At 38.9% G+C, this 23,185-nt stretch overlaps 1 protein-coding gene across 1 annotated transcript in view; it reads left to right on the plus strand.

Moving 5' to 3' along the window:
• Positions 1 to 676: 676 nt before the first annotated feature.
• KCNJ16 (potassium inwardly rectifying channel subfamily J member 16) overlaps positions 677 to 23,185 on the plus strand; it is a 43,498-nt gene continuing 20,989 nt past the window's right edge. Inside the window, exon 1 of the mRNA XM_032208659.1 lies at positions 677 to 733. The gene's annotated coding sequence lies outside the window, so the exon portion shown is untranslated. The remainder of the gene's footprint in view (positions 734 to 23,185) is intronic.

Consider the following 23,185-nt stretch of genomic DNA (forward strand, 5'->3'; position numbering starts at 1 on the left):
AGTTAGAAAGCATGTAAAAATGGAAGTAGAAAAATAGGAGCCACCTTTAGTGGGAAGGTAACAGCATTGCGTGTGCCTTCCGTCTTTAGTCATGCCAGCCACATGACCATGGAAATATTTTCGGACAGCGCTGGCTCTTCGGCTTTGAAACGGAGATGACCACCACCCCCTAGAGTTGGGAATGACTAGCACATATGTTTTGACCTTTTTATTCAAGGCCCAATTCTCCTTAATAGCCCCTTATTGCTCTGGAAATTTCCACTCAAACTTAGGGTAAATAAAGGAACAGAAGACTGACAAAAAAGATAGGGTTTGAGGTTCTTTTTTTCCTAAATAAATGTCTTTGTTTCTTAGCAACCATTCAATAGGTAATACCAAACCATCCTTGACTGCAAATATTTGTATTCAGAATGGGTTTCTAAAAATCTTCCTCCTCCTTGCTGTTGTTGCAATCCTAGCCTGAATGTCTCCCGTGACTTCTATGCAAGTTTCAGCACACCTTTTGACGGGGTGGGCATAGCAGCAAGCGAATGGACTGCTTGTCACCTGATTCTTGAGATGCCAGCAACGAACTAAGCAGATTCCTGGAACGAGAATGCTGCTCCAAATTGGGGTAAATGTTTAACTGGGATTCATGTTGTGGCTTTTGAATTGGTTTATTCTTAACTCAGTCTCCGCTTCCTTTATGGTCACTTTCGTGATTGCAGGCATGAAGGAGTGAAGGAAAAACACAGTAAGTAGCTCTGTATTCCACATTGTTGAAACTATTACATTTATGAATTGGATGGGAGATCAGTGGGTTTTTTTTCTGCTGATATTCTGTATCAAAAACAGACACAACTAGGGGATCAATACAGTGTTAACATTATCCCAGGAGTAAGAAGAAGATAAATGGCTTAGCCAAAAAGAAATACAGAGGGAGAAATCACAGCTGTCTGACAGTAAAACCTGAAGTTGTGAATTATTTAGCTTTCTTAGTCTCTGTGTTTTTTAGCCAATTGGGCCCTATGTACAAAAGCAGTTATAGGTTCAAAGTGTGCGGGGAAGAAAGAGAGTAGCCCTGAAAAACTCAAGATTGATTGGAAAGAATGTGTTCCCCCCTCCCTAGAAATCAATATTCTCAGACTACCTCATTTGAGAACTATTGGAATATGAAATCCACATGGGTTTTAAAAGATTCATAATCAGGAGTGCACAGGAAATCTAATCTAATGAAAGAGAAGCAATCATATTGAATTTGATTTGATCCTAAAACAGGAGTTTTGAGAGAAGGAGGGAGGGATGTTAATGGCACCCTAACATTTTCCATATGTGTTCCTCTATACTATAGGTATTTTTTTGAGGACGAAAAATGTTCCATTGCTCGTGAACTCTGTCATTCTTTTCTGGGGGGGTTGCTGTGGGTTGAACAATAAATACAGCCCCTTCAGGAAAGACATTCTCCTCAGCATTATGCTTATTTGGAGGATTGAAATCTGAGGAGAAATGTTCCCAGAAGATAGATATTCACAAAAAGGTCAGGGTAAAGGTCAATGATGATTAAGAACTCAAAAGGAAAACTCTACTGATAGCAATAATGGTTAGAAATACAATAGAATTAATATGGAATTACAATAGATAAGAATTGCTAGATGATTTTTCACCTATTATATGAATGGTGTCTTTGTGTATAGTGTCATTGGGTTGTATCTTTGCTCTCACATGATATTGCTACATGCTTTCTGTAGTAGTATTTTTATTTGAGTAATTCTTTGAAGTATATAAGTACCATATGTTCTACTTTCATTTAGAGAGGCCGACCCACAGGTTCTATTCAATGATATGACTAAGTCATAGGGTGACTTTGCAAGCACAAATGGCAAATAATGATTGAGAACAACATTTTTCACTTTTTAAGTATATACCTCGTAGGCTGATGTAAAGCTTTCAGCAGTTTTTCATCCTGGTTGGGCCTGTTGGGGGTCATAGTTCAGCAACAACTAGAAAGCCCATTATTGTTTCTCATTATTGCATTAAAATATATTTTCAGGGATCTCCTTCATAACATGTTCAGAATAATGACCCTTCCCCAGGCAAAGTTCACTAGAGCAATAACATCTGAGAATTCGTCTGAGAATTTTCAGAAAAAGTTTGGCAGAACCCACCTATCTTGACCCAAAGAAGGGTCAAGCTGAAGAAGTTTCTTGAATGAGAAGTGAAACATCTTCAAGGAAAAACGAAGAAAATCCAGTTGCCTTTTGAAAAAGCACCTTTGGGGCAACCATGACCTGGATGACCAAGCATCTCCATAGACATTCTACCCTATCTTGACTTTTTTGAATTCCTACTTTCCATAGAAGTCTTTCTGCAGTTATTTGCTTATCTAGGAATTCCAACTAGTCTGTCTCAAAACATCTGAATATTATTTAATTGTCTTGGTTTTCTTTCACTGTGCATGCTCAGTTCTTGTAGCCTTCTTTGTTGGCCTCCTCATTGCCAGAACCCACAGACCATGTTCCTCATGTTGCACATTGCTGAACTGGTCAACTTCAGTGGAGGAGGAGCTAGGCATGGCATGCTGCCAGTTACATCATCATTTGCGGTAGATGATGATGTAATCCCTTGTGCACCATGCAGCACTTGGCTTTTGTGCATCAGAATAACATCTGCCCCCACCTTTTTCCACCCTGACAGATGGGACGCAGCTGGTCATGGTCAATGGACATTTCCTTGCCCTTGCTGGTCCTTCTGATTGAAATTTCTGAGAAATTTCCAAGGAAGGCTTTTTTCAGGAGACCATTTGAAAACAAATGAATTAGGGATATTAAGAGGGAAGGATTTCTAGACAGGCTTCCTAGACAGATTTCTAAGCAGCTTTCTATTTCGAAATGGCTTTTATTCTTAAATTGCTGTGCATATCAGAATGAGACAAAGTATAATAAAAGAGTCAGATTTTCCCACTTAAACTCGTGGCTACCATAGTTATGGAAAGTTTGAAAAGCCATTGCTTCTTCAAATAAGGGTAAGACTTCATTATTATTCGCTCTTGTTTGTCCTGTCCTAAATACTACTGGGGTGTTCTGACCTAGGCTTCCCAAGAGCATAAAGTAAACTCCTTATCCCGACAAAAACCCCTTTTATTAATTTACTGTGAATTTTGCTCATTCACATCCAGCAAAGTCTTTCTGTGATTTACTGTCACAGACCTTATCTGGCATAGAGAGCTGCCAGGCCAATATTTGCAAAACTTGGCAAGGAGTCTCGGAGAGTCACAAACCAATTAAGTGAACTAATTGTCTCCTGCAAGCTCCACTCCCCTTTTGCTTCTCTTTTATTTCATCTGGGAGGGGTCATTCAACATCAATCTGTGGCCTTACTCCCAAGTCAACCCCTGTTCTTTAGCTGTTCTCTTCGTCTGGCAATTTTGCACCTGAACACACTGGGAACAAGCTCTAGCTATTTGTCTGCTGATATCTGACTCTGAAGGCAGCTGATAACTGTCAGATGGCCCTGGCCCCATCTCTGCCTCTGACACAGAGCCCTCATCAGAGCTTTTCCCAGACTCCAGGACTGGCCATCTTTCTCCCCAAGCTCCTCTCTGTCCGAATCTGCTGCCAGCTCCCCTGGCCGCTGGTGGGCCACAGCATGGGGAGGCAAGGAGAGAAGATTTTTGTAGGCTACGGCTCATTTTTGTGGTAATTAAAAAGATCCAATAATACTCAGAGACAGGTGGTAGACATGATTTTTGCAAAATAGGGCAGCTCCAGATGTCCATTCCTTTGGGGAGCTAGTCTGAAGCAAAGCATGATGGAGAAGGGATTATTTTCAGTGCTTTCAGTGCTTTTCTCTCCCCTTTAAGTCTTTTTTCTTTCTCTACTCAGATTTCTGGTCACAGCTTTCTTCGTGCCTGAGGCAGAAGCATTTGGTGCATTCTCATGAGCATTTGTGAGAGCAGGAATTCAATCTCAGCAAGGCTGAGTAAAACAGGTTTTATAACAGGAACAGAAGGGAGGTTCACTTAGAGGAAATACATTCTATGAATAGGCAAAGCTTACAACTTAGCCAACCGCATCCTATCAGAAGGGTAAAGGAAAGCTATGCTCCATGCTCATGTGTCTAAGAAAAAAAGCAGAATGGAGTGACCTCAGAGTAGCCATCCCTTACTTAGACAGAAAGTAGGCAGACTGTTGGATAAAGAAAGGTACAGAGTAAATGCTTAACTTATGGTCTCTTACGGTCAGTCACGAGGTGATGAAGTATCACCAACACCATTGAAACTGAAACTGTAAGAATTTATGAGCAGGGGTGTATAGAATTCTTTATTGGCCAAGTGTGATTAGACACACAAGGAATTTGTCTTTGGTGCATATGCTCTCAGTGTACGTAAAAGGACAAGATACATTCATCAAGAATCATAAGGTACAACACTTAATGATACTGTAGTCATAGGGTACAAATCAGCAATCAAATCATACTAGGAAACAATCAGTAGAAATCGTAAGGATACAAGCAACAAAGTTACAATCATAAGTGGGAGGAGATGGTTGATTGATGAGAAGATTAATAGTAATAGTAATGCAGACTTAGTAAATAGTTTGATAGTGTTGAAGGGAATTATTTGTTAAGCAGAGTGATGAGGTTTGGGACAAAATGTTATTGTGTCTAGTTATTCTGGTGGGCAGTGCTCTATAGTGTCATTTTGAGGGTAGGAGTTGAAACAATTTATGTCCAGGATGTGAGGGGTCTGTAGATATTTTTACAGCCCTCTTTTTGACTCCTGCAGTATGCAAGTCCTCAATGGAAGACAGATCGGTAGTAATTGTTTATTCTGCAGTTCTGATTATCCTCTGAAGTCTGTGTCTGTCTTGTCGTGTTGCAGAACCAAACCAGACAGTTATAGAGGTGCAGATGACAGACTCAAAAATTCTTCTGTAGAACTGTATCAGCAGCTTCTTGGGCAGTTTGAGCTTCCAGAGTTGGTGGAGAAAGAACGTTCTTTGTTGTGCTTTTTTGATGACGTTTTTGATGTTAGGTGTCCCTGTTAGGTCTTGAGATAGGTAGATATATAGAATGTATTGGGGTAACCCATACAAATGCTTGATCTTGCTACTTCTTTCTTTAAATTTCAATATTGTCTTTTTTCCTATCAGTGACCTGGTTTAAGGCAACAGTTAAATCAGGAATCGATCTCCTGTAACCTCCAAATCTCATGTTATCCTCTTTGTAACCCCATGTCCCAGCCAATCATTTTTGGTTAGAAATAATAGTATTGAATCCTGATACTTTAAAAATATAGAAAAAACAAAGAATTTCTTACATAGGTCCTAAGGTAAGCTTCATATACAAGTAGTCCTTGATTTATGACCACAATTGAACCTAATATTTCCATTGCTAAGCAAGACAACTGTTAAGTGAGTTTTGCCCCATTTTACGATCTTTCCTGCCCCAGTTGTTAAGGGAATCACTGTAGTTGTCAAACTAGTAACACAGCTGTTAAGTAAATCTGGCTTCCCCATTGACTTTACTTACAGAAGTTTGCAAAAAGGGGATCACATGGGACCCTGCAACAGGCAAAAATACATGCCAGTTGCCAATCATCTGAATTTTGATCACATGACCATGGGGATGCTGCAACCACTATGAGTGTGAAAAATAGTCTTAAGTCACCTTTTTTGTAACTTTGAACAATGACTAAATGAATGGTTGTAAGTCGAGGACTACATCTACATAATTAAATCATCCAGGAAACCCTAGGTGGTACTTCAAGAGAAAAAACCTCCAGAAAATCTTGGCTTAGTTCACTTCGCAGCATCTATAACAATAGCAGTTAGACTTATATACCGCTTCATAGGGCTTTCAGCCCTCTCTAAGCCGTTTACAGGTTTAGGTTTAGGTTTCGTTTTATTTATATGCCGCCGTATTCCCAGCGGGACTCAGGGTGGCTCACAAACCCAAGGGGGGGGGAGGGAAACACAAAAACTACAAATACAAGCATTTAAAAATAACCAACAGACACACAAATCGAGAGGAGAAGGGAACTCATCAACCCCAGGCCCGCCGACACAGCCAGGTTTTAACGGCTTTTCGGAAGGCCTGGAGAGAGGTGAGGGTCCGAATCTCTGTGGGGAGTTCGTTCCAGAGGGCCGGAGCTGCCACAGAGAAGGCCCTCCCCCGGGTCGTAGCCAGATGGCATTGGCTGGTAGACGGAACCCGGAGGAGGCCAACCGTGTGATCTAATGGGTCTTTGGGAGGTAATTGGCAGCAGGCGGTCTCTCAAGTACCCAGGTCCAATACCATGAAGGGCTTTATAAGTGACGACTAGCACCTTGAAGCGTATCCAGAGACCAGTGCAGCTTGCAGAGGATAGGTATAACGTGGGTGTACCGAGGTGCACCCACAATCGCTTGCACGGCTGCATTCTGGACTCCGAATGCTCTTCAAGGGCTGCCCCATGTAGAGCTCATTACAGAGTCAGCATATTGCCCCCACAGTCTGGGTCCTCATTTCACCCACCTCAGAAGGATGGAAGGCTGAGTCAACTTTGAGCTGGTGAGATTAGAACCGCTGAACTGCAGATAACAGTCAACTGAAGTGGCCTGCAGTACAGCATCCTAACCACTGCGCCACCTCGGGTCTATCTTGAGTGGGTCATGCTCTCTCCAGATGGGACATGTGATTGCTTCGATAGCTACTAAAATTTATCATTTTCAATAGGGGAAGTATCTTGCCACTATAAAGGTGGACTACAGATAAAATGACTATGGGTTTAGCACTGTTTAGAGTCAAAGAGACGCGGTGGCTCAGTGGCTAAAACTCTGAGCTTGTCGATCAGAATGTCGGCAGTTCGAATCCCCAGTGCTGCGTAACAGAGTGAGTCCTGTTACTTGTCCCAGTTTCTGCCAACCTAGTAGTTCGAAAGCACATAAAAATGCAAGTAGAAAAATAGGAACCACCTTTGGTGGGAAGGTAACAGCATTCTGTGCACCTTTGGCGTTGAATCATGCCAGCTACATGACCACGGAGATGACTTCGGACAGCACTGGCTCTTCAGCTTTGAAATGGAGATGAGCACTGCCCCCAAGTGTTGGGAACAATTAGCACATATGTACGAGGGGAACCTTTACCTTTTACAGTCAAAGAACGCCAAACTTTGTAGTAAAAAACCAACAACAACACAGGAAGTTCAGTTTAGAAGAACAATAAGAGAGGTACCCCATCAGCTTGGAATAGTGCCAACCACTTAATTGCCTAAAGATCCTAGGACTTCACCCAGCCACATGGTTAGAGGAGGCCTGTGTCAGATTGCAGTTTCTATACGGGGATGCAAACTGAGCTCATATTGTTCTTATGCTCCCTGCAGGGCCTAGCTGCTTTTAAGGCAAGCATAGTAGCAGTCACATCGGGGTTGTGGGGACCAACTTGCTGGCGGAGGCCAAGGTTGTGTCTAGCCTAGCCTTCCTCAACCTTTTGCCCTGCAGCTGCATTGGATTATTTTGTCCAGATTCTCAGCCACAGCAGCCAAAGTGGCTGGGAATTCTGAGCGCCGAGTCCAAGACATCTGGATGGCGCCAGATTGGAGAGAGCTATTCTAGTACAAAACACTCTCCCCACCACTGGTTATCCAGATGCTTCAGTTACACTAGAATTGAATCTGTTGATTTCACAACACCAGGCAGAGAATCGACTTTGGGGTTGTTGTTTTTTTCTTGAAAGAAGCAGGAATAACTCAAGTCCTCACTTCAATGCATTCTACCCAAAGAGAAATAATTTGGTTAAATAATAGGAAAACAAGGTAGTGTCTCTTTGTCTCTTTCCTAATTATTCCTTTTAAATAACTTTTTGTCCCAGAACAGTGAATAGTAACTATATTTGTAAATGGATTTTACTAGCATTATTGCAAAACACAGCTTCAAACTTTGGAAAATTAACACCGCCACCTATTCATTTATTTGAATCCTCAACTATGTAAGCAGATGCAGATTTCCATTGGAACAGGCTAATATGGTGACTTTTGAAATAATATGTATTTTATATCCATTAGATGTCTTTTGCAAACCTTTCATACATATCCTCCTGTTTATTGTTGTTGTTGTTGTTGTTAGTTGCAAAGTCATTTCCAACCCATTGCAACTCCATGGGCAACAGGCGTTCCTGTCCTCTACCATCCTTTGGCATCCATTTAAGCTCATGCCTGCTGCTTCGGTGACTCTGTACAGCCACCTCATTCTCCGTCATCCCCTTCTTCTTTTGCCCTCAATCTTTCCCAGCATTAGGCTCTTCTCCAGTGAGGCCTTCCTTCTCATTAGGTGGCCAAGTATTCAAGTTTCCTCTTCAGGATCTGGCCTTCTAAAGAGTAGTCTGTTTTGGCTCATGCTATCCACAAAAATGAGATTTTGACAAGAAGAACCCCATCTGTTAGGGATGTATTGGTAAGACCTTAACTTAGAAAGATTTGCAATGTGTCAAACTAGATCTTCTGGAATTAGAATCAGAAGGTTGCCAAGATTGGGAAAGACTGATGTGAACAATGAGCTAATCAAGACCCCCAGAAATGGGACTCCCCATTAGCTTCTTTGCCTGGGTATATTTAGCTCTTTGAATGCTGATGATTTGACAAGCAGGTGCAGCCTTATCTAACAAACGGCTTGTCAGATGATCTCACCAGTTATTAAGCCATAAAAGGCCAGGCTCGAAATGTCTTCCTCACATTGAGCAACACTGAGAAAATGGACATAAATGCTTTGTTTCAGAAACTGAGTTTATAACTCTAAAACATTGAAGGAAGTCCCCTATATTTCATTTTAAATTTAATGGTAGTCATGTATTATTTTTTGAAACTAATTTGATAAGATGACTATAAGATGAGATGACTGCCCTTTGGATGTTCCCTTATATGGAAGACCATAACCTGGCAAAATCTTCAGCCTGAAAGATCTATTTAATGTATGATATAATACAGAATGCCAAACTTTATGGACCTCTAATGCAGTTTATGGATGTCTAATGCAGTTCAGAAGTGTTCCGTGCTTTAAACAAGCCTGCCTGGAAAGCATACAGACAAGTTAATTTAGCAGAAGCAACCTTGATTGTGATACTCGGGATTTCATGGAGCATCACAATAATCTGAACAAAACAGATTGTTTTGTCCAGCTAAAGAAAAGCTGTCCTATAATTATAACAACCCTTTTCCTACAAAAAAAAATGTGCACCATGAAAAATATATCCCTCACGCACACATACGTGCAAAATGGGAAGACACCTCACGCCATTTAAATAACTAAACATGGTTACACACACACACACACACACACAAACACACACACACACACACACTGGTCTTGTTGTATTTGGGTCTTTTCCCATGTAAGATTGATTGTCTTGGCCAAGACAATCTCAATCTTACATGGGAAAAGACCCGAATACAACAAGACCAGCATACCTACACCTGTGAATATATATGAAACATAGATTAGATCTACAGTATCTAACTGCCATGTGTTGGTCAGTACTACATTGTCCCGTTCTGTGTGCATCACCCTAAAAATTATAGCTGAAGACCAAGTCATACTAGCAGAGCATATACTTTTGATCTAGTGATGCTTCATATTGGCCAATAACTCCTTAACTACTCCCACTGTTTTTATCAGCTGCATTTTATTTGATCATATAAGAAATCCCTATATTTGGACAGATTCTGGGCCTGACGGTAACATAGTAGTGAGAATAATTAATAGTAGTAGAGTGTAGACTGTATCTGAAAGCTACAGAGGCTATTTATGGATTGAGATGTAGCAGATTGCCTGGAGCATTATCTGTGGAAACATTAACCACCTTGACAGGCTAAAGCATCTTTTACTACCTGTGGTAGATACACCATTAGAATCTCTCCATCGATAGATAAAACTTATTTGGATGTTGAACAATGCATAGGGGAGTGCTTTTGAACACTGGAAACTTCGCCTACTGCAGAATATGGAATCGATCACAGGAGGGAAATCTTGCTGAGTTTGAAGCAGCTAGAACAGTTGCTACTCTTCTCTGAATCTGCCCTTAATATATAAACAACTTGGCAAATGGGATCCTGAAAGAATTTTGTATCTATCTTAACTGGCCCAGAATACTGATTGCCTCAGTTTCCTTGCCTGATCTTTCCAATCAACCTTGGGAGCTAGTCAGAATCCTTATCTTCGGAATTCCCTTTCAGAGAAGCTTGCCTGATACAATGTTAATTTTGTTTTTTAATAGTGGCCATGGAAAAATATTTCTTTTTACATCTTGCAATCCACGGATATGATTGGGCAGACAGGTAGACATCAACATTGCTGGTGTTTTCACTTCCCTCAGCTTTGGTCAGTCCCTTTTATGGTAGCTTGGGATTTAACTGTTAATTCACCTCAATTTTCTCTTCCTATGACTGGATCAAATTGTCCTATGTCATCTCTCTGTGCTTGGTTTGGAAATACCGGTATGTGATGACGGTCTAACTCCACAGACTAAAACCAGATTTGGTTGAAGAATCACCAAACGGGGGTGGGATGAGGTGAGGTGAGGGCATAAATTTGGTATTTAAGATATTCCTTAAATGGCCAAGAGATTGTTGCTCTGTCTGACTCATGTGAGTTGTAATATACTAGACTATCCCTTACAGGGAAATTTATTCAGTAAATAGCAGTGTCGGCTTTTTATGTGACACAAATATCGAATGTAATAGAGGAATTAGAGAATGTGTTCTCCATTTCCATTTATTGTACTTTGTACTTTCATTGCTAAGCTCCCCCACAGTACTTTGCTGACCTTGCATGATGACAAAAAATGAACAATTTAGTTCTCATATTGCACACCACTAGGATATACTATATATAAAGGCTAGCTATAGCAAAAATTTAAAATATATATCTTGAAACAGGGCAATGAGAAAAAAACTTCTTTGTGGTTGACAAAAAGAAAAAAAATCCTCACAAAAGTGGTGGTTGAACTTAATTTGAAGGAGCTTAAAGCTTTTCAGTCTTACTGGTCTACTTCTGACTGATTGGTAAAGTCAGTTTGAATATTAAATCATATAGAAAAAAAGACAGATTTTGGTGCTTTATTGCCCTTCATGCATGTACAAAACCCTGTAGAAAGGCAGTTTTCTTCATGTCAAGTGTATGATTATAGCCTTGTTATTGTTGCTGCTGCTTATCAAGGTACATCTGCAGAAGTTTATTTAAAAATTAACATTGCCCAAATTTTTGAGATTCACTGTGCAGCATTTTACATACTCTTCTTTTCAAAAGATGAAAAACCCATTTTACCAAGTTCTACATAGAGCCTGAGATCTATATAATTATGCATGAATCTGCATTCTGTTTATCTTAATCTGTGATGTGATGTGCTGTTGTGGTGCTGAAAGGATAGCGCCTATTCTTAAAAGAGTTGTCAGGGCTTTAAAAAAAAACAAATCAATGTCCCCCAAACTTTCTGTTGGGCCCAGGAGTAATTCAGTTCTCATTTATTTGTTGAAATAAACTGAATCTGTATTATAACTCTAGAAGCTGCTCTTGAAGAATAATTAGAATAATCCGTACCCTCACCACCCTTCAGACCTTCCGCGCAGCCCTCAAGAACTGGCTATCCTGCCAGGCCTGGGGGTAGAGATTGATCTGCCCCCACCCGAATGTTGGATGAATGTTGTTTACTTTTTAATTATATGTAATGTTATATGTTATTGTTTGTATCCCCCTTCCTATGAGTTGTTAGCCGCCCTGAGTCCCCTCAGGGAAAAGGGCGGCCTATAAATAAACCCATTCAATTCAATTCAATACAATTAGGTTCTTTTCTTTGCATTGTTTTATTATGTACTGAAATGCAGCTGCATTTATAGGAGAGATTAAATTTAATAAGGTCCAAATTCCAATTCCTTCAATAAAAGACATACTTCACCAGCTATGACCTTTTGAGAACATTTGTAAAAATTGTTGGAGGATCTCAATGTCCCTTCATATCAAAAGCCACTTTCCACTGATATATTAGTTTTCAATGGGCAAGGTTTTTGTTTCACCAATTCTTGATTCCAAAAAGGCAATTTGACTGTATATTTCTAATATTACTTGGAGAAAATACCTATAATTTAAATGCAATTTTGAGGACACTTGGAACATAACAGAAATATGTCATAGTCAAAATGAAAAAGAAGCCCTTCAATTTATAGTGCAATAATAGTTCTATAAGAAGCTCTGCAAACACTGTATTATTTGTTAACAATGACATACATCCATTGAGTTCTTCAAGCAGTATAATTTAAGCCTGGTTCTCATTGTTAAATTTTACTAAACCATTACAGGTAGTCCTCAACTTAGACCACAACCAAGCCCAAAATTGCTGTTACTAAGCAAGACAGTTGCCCCATTTTACGATCTTATTTGCCACAGTTGTTAAGTCAACCATCCTCGACTTAACAACCACAGTTGAACCCAACAATTCCGCTGCTAAGCAAGACAGTAGTTAAGTGAACTTTGCCCCATTTTACCTTTCTTGCCACAATTGTTAAGTGAATCACAGTTGTTAAGTTAGTAACACAGTTGTTAAGGAAATCTGGCTTCCACATTGACTTTGCTTCTCACAAATTTGCAAAAGGTGATGACATGACCTCGGGACACTGCAACTGTCATAGATAAGAGCCAGTGGGCAAGAGTCCGAATTTTGATAATCATGAGGATGCTGCAACAGTTGTAAATATGAAATCCAGTCATAAGTCACAGTTTTTCAGTACTGCTGTAACTTCAAAGAATCGCTAAACAAATGGTTGTAAGTTGAGGATTACCTGTACAATCAAAATCAGAGTGCAGACCAACAGATGCTGCAACTTACAAAATGGTCATGTGACCAAGCACAATTGTAAAGTCAAAAAGAACAAATGTAAAAGCCGGTATGGAATATTTGTACAAGACTTTTGCAACCTAATTACTTTTGTTTGCTAAGTGATTTAGAAGCCATATTAGGATAAAGTCTTCCAAGCTGGTTTGTCATCTAGTTAAAGTCTTCATCAAGCCGAGAGGAGGGTATCTAACTGAGCACCATCAACCCATGATTTCATAAACTTGCTGAGGAAGAGGGAATTTCCATGTCTTCTTCAGCCTGATCTTTTACTCTTAACTTGAAGAGATAATTTTTTCTTCCTATTTCTCAACTGCTTACCTGCCCTTTTGCCTATTACCTGTCACTTCAGGATTTATTGAATCTATATTACTTACTTATACAGTTCTTGTGAATCTGTTTTACTGGCAATTATAGGGACAACATGTTCATTTGAGTGGTTTTATGATAAAGTTTATGAAAAGCTACACAAACATCTTATTCTGGTTTCCATGGAGGGAAGAAAAAAGAGATGGGAAAGTCTGAAGAAGTTAGAAACATGATATTTCCTGGAAATGAACATTTTTCCTTAATCTGCTACTTTTGAAAAAAAAATGTAACTCAAGATCTGAAGTACAGGATAGCCCTTGATTTATTACCACAATTGGGACCAGAATTTCAGTTGCTGGTAATTTAGTGAATCATCATATGACAGGACCTAATTTTACAATCATTTTTGCCACAGCCGTTAAGTGAATAATGAGATTATTAAGTGAGTCCAGCTTCGCCAATGGACTTTGCTTGTCAGAAGCCATATGGCCACAAGACACTTCAGCCGTTATAAATGTGAGCCAGTTGCCAAACACCTGAATTGTGATCATGTGACTGCAAATGTGGTGTAATGGTTGTAACTTCAAGGATGGGCCATAAGTTACCTTTTTTGAGCCTATTGTAACTTTGGACTATTGTTAAATAAACAGTCATAAATTGAAGATTATTTGTAAAATTCAAAAAACAATATTGATAATTTACCTAGGATTCATATATCTAGTTGATAATTCAACCAATCTTTTTTCCAATGTACATAAAAGGAGCAATATTTAGCAGTTGCTATTTGAAATTATTTTATTATAAATATTAATATTAAGAACCTGTTTTCCAATTAATAGGAAGAAATTAAATAATTCATTAAAATGGCAATCATGTTATCACTTGAATGAGTGTAAGACCATTACAGAACTGTTGTATAAGAAATATGAGAGATGTGGATTGCAAAAAACTGGTAAACCAGGAGATGACAAAAATTTAGCACTTCTTATCTCTTTGATGCCATCTGGTGGTTGCCTGGATTTTGGCAGCCTGGATATTGTATCTCTGATAATTCTGCAATTAGTTCTCATCACATTTATGGGCTTTGCTTGCAAGAAAGTGTTTATAGGATTGAGGTTAAAAAAGAAAGGCAACTAAATGTAAAATTCCAGAAAGGTGTCCAGAGATCATTCAGATTTTTCAAATCGTCTCTTCTGTTGAAAAGATTTTGCCAAGCATACTTTCTCTGTTGTATGTGAAAAAAGACTTGAGAAATATGGTGAAGAAAGGCTGTCTAGTTGGATAAGAGGGGGCATGGCCCACAATTGTATAATGAGTGAAGAAAGAGACTCAAGAGAGACCCTCCCTGACTTCTCAAACTGTAAAACAGACGGTGGAAGAATTGTACTTTCAGATCTGCAAGATTCTGTTAATGTTTCCTTAAAATAGAATCGGTTCATCTGGTCGTGTTTCCTATTTGGTCTTCTTGGGAAAGCTGACAATAGAAATATCCAGAACATGGCCTTCTTTGACATTATTCATGGATGAATAATGTTTTCAGGAAGTCCTTTTCTATCATCATTCTGCTTATCAACTAATTCCCACAACACTGCCAATAATTTACTAAGTCTGTATTACTATTATTATTCTCTTCCTTCCTAGTATCTATCTCTCTTATGACTATAAGCATGTTGTTTGTATCTTTCAATTTATATTGTTTTTATTTGTTTCCTAGTACAATTTGATAGCTTATTAGTAACCTTGACTATCACTAATTGTAGTATCTTTTTATTCTTGATTAATGTATTTTATTCTCCTTATGTACACAGAGAGCATATGCACCAAAGACAAATTCCTTGTGTGTCCAATCACACTTGGCCAATAAGAAATAAAGAATAAATCATTGACTATCGTTCAGAAGAAAAAAGACATTTGCCTATTTTGAAATTTTCTTTTCCAACCTCTAGAACCAAGTGAGGGAAAATTAAATAGGAAATATACTTTATGGTGAAATTTTTGCAGCTGCGAGAAAAATGGATAAAGACATCAGAAAAGAACTTCGTCAATAATTAATAGTTTTAAGAGTGCATAGAGCCTTAAGGAGACATAGATTGGTCACTTGGGTGGCCTCACATTAAGTGCAGGTTTTGACGCCATTTACAAAGAAAGGATACCCTCAAGATAGAATTAGGATTATTCTTCATCATGAATTTAAACGTAGGTATAAATGGGAACAGCACATGAAGCATATTCAACATCCAGTACGGAATAGTAATTTTAGCATGAATTATTTGGGAGTATTTCCAAGCACGGGGCATTTGCTTTTTCTATTTAAAATCAGGAAGACCTAATGTGTGTTATTGCAAAATATAGGAAAAACAGACAAGCTCTCTCCTATGAAAGAAACAGTATCATCTTGCTACATTCAGCTTCATTTACCAGAGATCATGCTTTTTCTTCCTATAACAGAAATGGCTACTGCTCCCAACATTATAATGTATAGTTACGTCGGTTGGATTGATGTTAAAATAGTTACCTTAGCAAACGAAAACTTCCATTGACGGTAATTTTATTATTTCAAAAGAAGATCCTTAGGGCATATCCACAGTAACTTTGAGCAGTTCCTACTACAGACTGACGTTAGCTGGACTATCTTTTAAAAAATTCTGCCCAAGTTGGGGTCATCATCTAGAAATCACTGCTTTCATAGTAGAGCATAAAAACTCATGCAGACATTGCATGCATTCCTCCCCTCCAAACTATAGAGGCCTGTACTTCATAGAACATATAACATAGAATCATAGAAGTGGAAGGGACCTTGGAATTTTCTAGCCCAACCCCCTGCTCAAGGCAAGAGACCTTATACATCCCACTCATATAGTTGTCCAGCTTATTTTTGAAAACTTCCAGTGATAAGAGTACCCACAACTCCAGGAGGCAAACTATTCTATTGATCAATTATTCTCACTGTCTGGAAATTTCTCGTTAGTTCTATGTTGGATCTGTCTTCCAGCAGAGCAACCTGACAGTATGAATGGGGAAAATTTTTATTTTTTAAAAAACTCTGTTCTGACTTAACATTCTGTTCTCTGAATGTAGAGCTTTTTTCCAGACTAAGTTTTTGGATTTGCACTAAATTTAACTATCCAAAATTCCTTGTACATAACTTATTTCTAGCCAGATCTCTTTGTACCCAGTTCTCAGTTTTAGGATTCTCATTGTTCTGTGATGCAATATATATATATATATATATATATATATATATATATATATATATATATGTATGTATGTATGTATGTATGTATGTATGTATGTATGTATGTATGTGTGTGTGTATATATATATATATATATATATATATATATATATATATATATATATATATATATATATATATATATATATATATATAGGGGCTGGCTATTTTGAGGTTTAATTATGCTTTATTTGACTGTGCAGACATTTAGGCTGCAGAAATGGAAAATTAGAGAACTTATTTCTGCAGCCCAATGCTGCCTGCAGCTTTAAATCTGTCAGCTCATGAAAGCTCTAGCATGTACTTCAATATGCTTAATGGCCTAGCAATATGTCATGAATTAACATAATGGATAAGACAAAAATGTGAAGGAGGGACAATTATGAATCGCCAGTTCTATATATTTCTATTTTATGCATTTTAGCCTGAAGTAAATATATATAGCTGTTGCCCCGTGTATAATTTTGTCCTATATTGAATTTTTATTTAAGAACAATCCATTCCAGAATCTATAGAAGCTTAGCTAGTTTAAACTAGTTTCCTGATTATATCTTCATTTCAAAAAGTCAACAGTTCCTTCAGCAGTTAAAGAATAATGTGTTCAGTCATCTCATGATTTATGTGATATGTGCAAATACCATATGTAGGCAAAAACAGGTAAATAATGTTAGTTTTTTTTCACTTTTGGGCAATCCTGCCCAATCCTGCTGTTTTCCTCTGCAGTGCAAGCCAAGGTTATATTTCTGCTTTTAAAAAAATAAATTTGTCTAGTTCTTCAGAAAACTAGTGACCTAATTGTCTATTCATTATTTCCTGATAAGTTGCAAAGTATAATAAGATGGATGAAAACAAATCCAGTCTATTTGTTTTAGAGTTTAGGAATCTTAATATGCCAAGGTACACGATTCCTTCTCTCTTCTGGGGGAGGATATGGGCAATTGTTCTTTCTTCATTTTTATCCATAGTAGCATATTAATAAATGCTGAATGCAGTCTGTCTGTCTGTCTGTCTGTCTGTCTATCTATCTATCCATCCATCCATCCATCCATCCATCCATCCATCCATCCATCTATTTATCATCTGTCGATCATTTCCTATTTATTTAGGAAAGCTGTGTGATTGCAAAAGTAATAATCAGTGGTGGAATCAAATGGGAGGGAATAAATAATTATTTATCAATCATTATTATAATCAATCAATCACTATTCCTATTGACAAATGCTGCAAGAGGACAGAAATGGCAGCATGTCCATGTCTTCCTGTTGCCAGAAGCACCTAACCTGTGGACAGCCATGGACCTTCAAAGAAGTAGATAAACTGGCATCCTTCTTCCACCAAAATAATAAAAACAGGCAAACTTTAGAGCCATGTGAAACCCTTCTTGACAGAATAGTGGAAAATCTGCAATACACCCAATAAAGTTAGAAGCAAGACATACCTCTCTTTCTTGGTTTAAATGAACCTTGGGTGTACAGGATTTTTTAAAAGCAGGTCTAGCCTTCTTCAAAAAAAAAAAAATTAAATCTATTTTCAAAAGGAGACTGTACCATCATTGATAAAGTTTGCAATATCGTATCCAAAGCAAAATTGTATCATGATAGGAGAAAACACAGTCGCTTAAAACTGAAGCAGCTAAATATGACATTAAGTTGCCTCAGTTATGGATGAGATTGTGGCACAAAGGCAACATCTGGAGAATCTGTTTATGGCATTATTATGAACAAATGAGGATGAACTATAAAACAGTTCCTCTCCTCCCCTCCACTCCCGCTTCCTAGAAAACATTTGCCACTACCATGAAGTAATTAGTCACAACACTGATTAACACTCAAGTATCATAGAAAAATGCTCTCCTTCAGTAACAGCACAATTTAAGAAACATGACATGGTATGTAAATCAGAAAGCTGAGTGCATCTGTGCATTTCTTATCAGAAATATCACTGATAAATAAAGCCTTGCTTTAAAATGAGGCTATTGTGTTTATCACAATGTATGTGTCCTCAAAGAATGTATTGCCTTCTTGGAAGACAACAAGATCTCTATGCAATAATGTTTCATCCCTGCCCATTATTAAGCAAAAAACCTGAGGTAGACAATGGTCCAGCATGTTCTGTGTTTCTTTGTTTTGTTCTTGAATGGGAAGTGGGCTTTGTGGTCACTGAAGTCTTCATAAACAGTTCAGGGCGTGTGTGGAGAACAATGTCCTCAGAATGGTGTTAGATGGGTAAGAACAAAGAGAAACAACTTTCTGTTTGGAAAAGCATGGAGAAATTCAGTGACTGTAATTGGGTCCAGATTGCCAGCAATATCATGGTATGGTTTGATTTCACTTGTTGACATTTGTGCTTCAAGCTCTCGGATTGGCCTGCAATGAAAGAGAGAGATGGCAGCGTTCTTCAGGAATGTTTGCTAACAATGTGTTGCAAGATAACTTCATCCATTTACCATTTGCCTGGGAATGAAGATTCCTTGTTTCTGCTTTCCTCAGGATATGGCATGACGTCACTGCTCCCAGCTTGTTTATCCCTTCTTATAACATTACTGGCTTCCTTCCAAATTGTTTTATGTTATCTGTGCTTCCTGCGCTGAGTCAAACTACAGTAAACATGACAGCTACCCTGTTATGCTAAGAGATGCAAATGCCACAAACCCTTGTAATACTGTGCTTCATCCTTCCATGTAAGTAAACCACTTGGAGTGTCTGCCGTCCTTCATATTTAAAATATTCCAGTGATGTTCTATTCAGGTAAATCCATTTGGCACTTCAAACTACTATACAACCCACATACCGATTCTTCTATCTCTAAAGTATTGTTAACCTAAATATTAGATACAAAAAGTGTCAATAAGAACATTTTATTTAATTCCTAAATTCATGATTTGATCTTTTCAAAGGGTTCCTTTTTTCACTGAGATAGAAATTGGTAAGACGAGAAAGACATGGCTGATCAATTTTCTTTTTACTTTTTGACTATCTAGATAGGAAATTGCCCCACATAGGGAGAAAATCATTTATTTTTGGCTCACTCTCACCGAGACAACTATGTTTCTGGTAACCTTTCATTGGAATACCAAAGCCATGTCAGAATATGAATATTTATGATGCCAAAATCTGGAATTCTGTGCTTTAAATCAAGTTACGAGCCATCTTCCTTGAATGTTATTGCATACCTGATGGAAGAAAAGGAAGGATGAAGGAAGAGTTAGTGGGTTGTTATGAAATATCCTCTTCTATTATCATACACTAAACAAGCAAAGAAACAAACAAATAAATAATCCTCTTCATTCTCCATATGTACTGCCAAAGGGGTTAAGGCGTGCTAGCAAGCCCCTTTTAATTATGGGATTTGAAGATCTTCAAAACTGGAAGGTCTCTAATAAATAAATAATAAACAAACAAACAAATTGTTGCAACTGAACATTGATATTGCTTAGTTCTCTTTCTCTCCCTCCCTCCCTCAGCACATTCAGTACATATACACATTCCTGTTTATTCAGTGGAGAGTTAAACTTTATTCTGAAATGTTCAAACTGGATGAAACTGCATTTAGTTCAGTGTGATATCTTCCAGCAATTCTTTAAAAAAACAACCTGTAATAAACTGTGTAGAGATTATTACACATTAGACTGTAATACATTAACTTCTCAAGGGTCAGTTGTATCTTAGCAAGGCTAAGAAAGTTTTGTTTCTCAAAACATTTTTCACGAGTTACTCGATGGCAATAAACAGATTCCAAGGCTCCTTTAGGCTGATTTTATTGCCCTCCTTGTTATTTCTACTGTTTCATTTGGATATCCTATTTAATGCCTTTATGATAAGATCTACCCACTCATTTTATTATGTTTGCCTTTGGGGAATAAAATGAATCTCTGACTGACCTGAAAACAATATAAAGCAAAGCTGTTTTAAACCGGAATTAATGAGGGGTGGAACAGCTGACTTGGTAGCCTATTAATCTATTTGCTTGCTATAAAACCAATGACTATATAACACGCACAGAATATTGTTTGCATCTACTGTATATATTGTCCTTCTTGCAGAGAACTGAGCACTGTATATACCAATTTCCCCACCTTTTGTTTGTGATAAGATTCTGGAAGGTCACTATAAGAACTTAGTAGAGAATTAAACCCACTGTTCCCCACTTAAAAGCCAACTCTTACACCAAACTTGCTATGGTGTCAAAACAATTCATGATGAAGATTTGAAACAATACTTAACGTTGAAGAATATTGTATTTCTCCTGGAGAAAATCAATCAGTTAGTCAAACAATATTGTAGCTCAGCAATACCTCTAATAGATGTCATAGTAAATATTTGATTTGATTTTACTTTATTTGTATGCCGCCCTTTTCCCTGAGGGGACTCAGGGCGGCTCACAATTCAAGGGAGGGGAAAAACAGACAAGTTACAAACATGAAAACCATACACCATTAAAAAAAACACAACAGTCATACCATTCGAGTGGGGTTGCAAGTCTTTAGCCCCAGGCCTGTCGGAACAGCCAGCTTTTAAGGGCTATGCGGAAGGCCTGGAGGGTGGTGAGGGTACGAATCTCCACGGGGAGTTCGTTCCAGAGGGTCGGAGCAGCCACCGAGAAGGCCCTCCTCCGGGTAGTTGCCAGTCGACATTGGCCGGCTGATGGAATTCGGAGGAGGCCTAGTCTATGGGATCTTATTGGTCTAGTGGAGGTAATTGGCAGTAGGCGGTCTCTCAAGTACCCAGATCCATGAAGGGCTTTGTAGGTGACAGCTAGCACCTTGAAGGGCACCCGGAGATCAATAGGCAGCCAGTGCAGCTCGCGAAGGATAGGTGTTACGTGGGTGAATCGAGGCGCACCCATGATCGCTCGCGTGGCTGCATTCTGGACAAGCTGAAGTCGCCGAATGCTCTTCAAGGGCAGCCCCATGTAGAGCATGTTGCAGTACTCCAGCCTAGAGGTCACAAGGGCACGAGTGACTGTTGTGAGAGCCTCCCGGTTCAGGTAGGGATGCAACTGGTGCACCAGGCGAACCTGGGCAAATGCCCCCCTGGTCACAGCTGACAAATGATGTTCAAAAGTCAGCTGTGGGTCCAGGAGGACTCCCAAGTTGCGGACCCTGTCTGAGGGACGTACTATTTGACCCCCCAGCCTGAGAGATGGAACACTTGGCCAATTAGTGGGAGGGAAGCACAGCAGCCACTCGGTCTTATCTGGATTGAGCACAAGCTTGTTAACCCCCATCCAGTCTCTAACAGCCTCAAGGCCCTGGCTCATCACGTCCATCGCTTCATTTAGTTGGCACGGGGCGGACAGATATAGCTGTGTATCGTCCGCATACTAGTGGTATTTTATCCCGTGCCGTCGAATGATCTCACCCAGCGGTTTCATGTAGCTATTAAAAAGAAGGGGGGACAGGACCGAACCCTGCGGCACCCCATACGTTAGGGGCCTAGGGGTCGATCTCTGCCCTCCGACTAACACTGACTACGACCTGTCCGAGAGGTAAGAGGAGAACCACCGTAAGACAGTGCCTCCCACCCCCACCTCCCGCAGTCGTCGCAGAAGGATACCATGGTCGATGGTATCGAAAGCCGCAGAGAGGTCAAGGAGTACTAGGATGGAGGCATGACCTCCATCCCTGGCTCTCCAGAGATCATCGGTCAATGCGACCAAAGCGGTTTCCGTGCTGTAGCCAGGCCTGAAGTCTGACTGGAATGGATCTAGATAACTGGTTTCCTCCAAAATAAGACAGGTCTTATTTTCTTTTGACCCCCAAAATAAGCACTTGGCCTCATTTTCAGGGAGGTCTTATTATTTTTGAGGTGCAGGAGGCAGTGAGCAGTCACCTCATGGCTGCTGCTGTGTTTCAATATGTTGGGGAGGGCTTATTTTAGCACATGCGCTCAAAAGCCTGATTGGGCTTATTATCTGGGGAGGTCTTATTTTCAGGGAAAGAGGGTACATCATTTTGCAGTACAAGTAAGAGCTTTAAGAATTATTATTTTCTATCTATGGATGGATGGATGGAGGGGAGGGAGGAAGGGAAGAAGGAAGCAAGCAAGCAAGTAAGCAAGCAATGTTTGAAATATATCCTGCTTTTTTAAAAAAAAGATTACCCACAAAAGTTCAGTATATTACTTGTAATTGTACATCATATTGACTGTAGACATAACACGACTGACATCATCACTCTCTATGGAAAATATTATGAGCACACCATACATGAACAAATATCAAAGAGAACAGAATGCGATATTTCAATATGAAATCTTGAAAGCATTTGGCTTGTGTCTTTGCAAATGAAGAATGACAATGGGTTCAGAATTTGGATACAGCTTCAACTTCACAGTGTTTGACGAAAAACATTTAATGGCATTTTAGACTATGATATAATTTTGTATGTTACAAACTTGAATTAATGTACAAGGATTATTTGCCGTTGGAGATTAAAAGTTAGAACTTGGAATGAAATTTGTGTTTCAGTGATCACATGAAACTATTTTATATGTTGTAGAATATAAATATACCTGGCTTTTCAAAATGGTATCATTGAGAAGAAACTTCCCTCCCTCCCTCCTTCCTTGACAATGCCCAAAATTGCCTAAAATTCTGTTTTCTACATGCCATAGAAGGACTGCTAGCTCAAGTCTGTGAAGTATTTTGGTATCTTAAATTTGAGGAATGTCTTGCAGAGTAAACTTTCATAAATGAATCAGGTGAAATGACCTGAGATCATGACAGTATTTCTTGCAAAGAGTTTACAAAATGTTATAAAACCTCCTTGTACTTTCTTGTAAATTTCAACTTCATTTCTGTACACTT

The sequence above is a fragment of the Thamnophis elegans genome, chromosome 2 (genome assembly GCF_009769535.1).
Source record: "Thamnophis elegans isolate rThaEle1 chromosome 2, rThaEle1.pri, whole genome shotgun sequence".
Lineage (NCBI taxonomy): Eukaryota > Metazoa > Chordata > Lepidosauria > Squamata > Colubridae > Thamnophis > Thamnophis elegans.